At 38.9% G+C, this 2,815-nt stretch overlaps 1 non-coding gene across 1 annotated transcript; it reads right to left on the bottom strand.

The window, feature by feature from the left end:
• Positions 1 to 1,923: 1,923 nt before the first annotated feature.
• Positions 1,924 to 2,030, bottom strand: LOC114369021. The gene has a single exon (XR_003657483.1). It is a non-coding gene; the product is annotated as a small nucleolar RNA R71 (small nucleolar RNA).
• Between the last annotated feature and the right edge of the window lie 785 nt (positions 2,031 to 2,815).

Below are 2,815 nucleotides of genomic sequence, written 5' to 3'. Positions count from 1 at the left end.
CTATCGATTTTCCCTTCACCAATTAACCCACATGCGTTCTGTTAATCTGTGCAGGCTTCGTGTTCGATTAATTGTCTCTATGCTTAAATTACGTTCATGCTTAATGAACAAAGGGGTTAATTGGTGTATGTGTTGCTTAATCACATATTGACAACCCAAAATTGATTTTCGCTTAGTAAATTAAATTAGGGTTGGATTAAGTGGTTAACTGCCAAGGGTGAAATCCTCATAACCTAGGATAAGAGAATGGCTTCTGAATAAGAGGAAACAACACATTTTTAATGCTATTAATTTCGTATTCCAATCTACTTGTTCTTAAATTCACAAAACAAACACCCCCCCCCAATTGTTACTGTTATAACGAAGCATATTATGAATATTTGGTTAGTCATTGCTCGTTGGGAAACGACCTAGGATCACTTCCTAGTTACTACATTCTAATGTTTATTTGATTCGGGTACGACCTCGATTAAATTTGGTGCCGTTGCCGGGGAGCAGTGGTCCAAAAAGTTCATAATCACTAGTGATTCATGCTTTGTGTTTAGTTGTTTTACGTTTAATTCTTTTGTTTAGTGTGTTAGTGTTGTGTTAGTGCGTTGTTCTGTTTTATTTGATGTTCTATTTTGCAATTTAGTAGACCCCTTCTTCAACGCTTCCCCTATTTCAGTTTTATGTTTTGCTATGAATAGTGCTTAGTGACAAAATTAGAGACTGATTCTGTGTTACTGTTCACACAGCATTACATAGCGACTTAATTAGCGACAGCTGTTTACAATTTAATTGGCAATTTTTGTTTTGATATTTAGGGTTTTTATTTTTGGCTGAATTTTGGTGTGGTAGGTTCTTTTGACTCATATTTTGTGTGAAAAATACCAGGAACACTTGGTGTGGCCAGATTTGCGAGATTCAAAAAAATGTGAGAACTTGTGTTTAGCAAAACTTCAAACGGCCATAACTTTTGCTCTTGGTATCAGAATGACTATTATTATATATGTATTTGGGGTAGAAAAACATTTCCTACACCGTGGCAACCCAGCAAAGCTCGGCTGAGGTCTCTAACTAGCCAAAGTCGCCTGTTTACTAGTTTTTTATTTTTCAAGTTTTATTGTTTTATTTTTCTAAACTTTCCTTAGCCAGATTCCATAGTTAGACTTTGAACTTTTGTCTAAAAATTTGTGTACTATATTTTCATGATTTTAGGGTATTGCTCACAAAATATCAGCTCATTTGGATATTGTTTGAGTATAGCTGTAGTTTTAACCCACCTTTTTTGCCCTGTCTGAGAAACACATGAACTGCTGCATATAGTGCATGTCTAGAGGCAATCCAGTTGACTTACAACCCTTTGATCCTGAAATAGATAGGACATTTCATAGATTAGTTAGGCATAGTGTGCATCTTGATTACCCTGAACATTTTGTACCTTTTGAGCATCTTGAGCATTCTGTTATTGGTGAGTCTGAGCATTCTGTGGTTGGTAATTTTGAACATCCTAATTTTGAGCGTTATAATTTTGAACATTCTGATTTTGAACATTCTGAAAATATGGCTCAACCTCCACCTCGTGAGAGGACTCTAAGGGAAATGGCTGCACTTGATTTCACTTATGAAAGCTTGTGCATTCAATACCCTGATGAGGATGTCCCATATGTTCTTAAAACTGGACTGATCCACTTGTTGTCCAAGTTTCATGGTCTTGCAGGTTAAGACCCTCATAAACATCTAAAAGAATTCCATATTGTCTGCTCCACCATGAAACCTCCAGATGTCCAAGAAGATCAAATCTTTCTGAAGGCCTTTCCTCATTCTTTAGAGGGAGTGGCAAAGGAATGGCTATATTACCTTGCTCCAAGGTCCATCACAAGCTAGGATGACCTCAAGAGAGTATTCTTAGAAAAAAATTTCCCTGCTTCCAAGACCACGACCATCAGAAAGGATATTTCAGGCATTAGGCAACTCAATGGAGAGAGCCTATATGAATACTAGGAGAGATTTAAAAAACTATGCGCCAGCTGCCCTCACCACCAGATTTCTGAACAGCTTCTTCTCCAATATTTTTATGAAGGACTCAGTAACATGGAGAGAAGTATGATAGATGCTGCCAGTGGTGGAGCCCTTGGAGACATGACCCCTACTGAAGCCAGGAATTTAAATGAGAAGATGGCTTCCAACTCCTTATAGTTTAGCGCTAGAAATGATGCTATAGTCATTGGAGGAGTGCATGAGGTAGCCACAAACTCAGCTGCATCATCTGAAACTAAGAAGCTTGAAGGTAAACTAGACGCCTTGGTTAACCTGGTAACCCAACTGGCCATGAATCAAAAATTTGTACCTGTCGTAAGACTCTGTGGTTTATGCTCCTCTACCGACCACCATACAGACCTTTGCCCTTCTGTGCAGCAATCTGGAGCAATTGAACAGCCTGAAGCTTATGCTGGAAACATCTACAATAGACCTCCTCAACATCAGCAGCAAAATCAACCACAACAGAACAATTATGACCTCTCCAACAATAGATACAATCTCGAATGGAGGAATCACCTTAATCTCAGATAGTCTAGCCCTTAACAACAACAACAGCAGCCTGCTCCTTCCTTCCAAAATGTTGTTGGTCCAAGTAGACCATTCATTCCTCCTCTAGTGCAACAACAACAACAACATCAACAGAGACAACAATCCACTACTGAGGCCCCTCCTCAACCTTCATTGGAAGAATTAGTGAGGCAAATGACAATACAGAACATGCAGTTTCAGCAGGAGACTAGAGCCTCAATTTAGAGTTTAACAAATCAAATGGGGCAGATGGCCACCCAGC

Source organism: Glycine soja, chromosome 9 (assembly GCF_004193775.1).
Source record: "Glycine soja cultivar W05 chromosome 9, ASM419377v2, whole genome shotgun sequence".
Taxonomy (NCBI): domain Eukaryota; kingdom Viridiplantae; phylum Streptophyta; class Magnoliopsida; order Fabales; family Fabaceae; genus Glycine; species Glycine soja.
The sequence above is the reverse complement of the archived record's forward strand: the minus strand, read 5'-3'. Positions and strand labels throughout refer to the sequence as shown.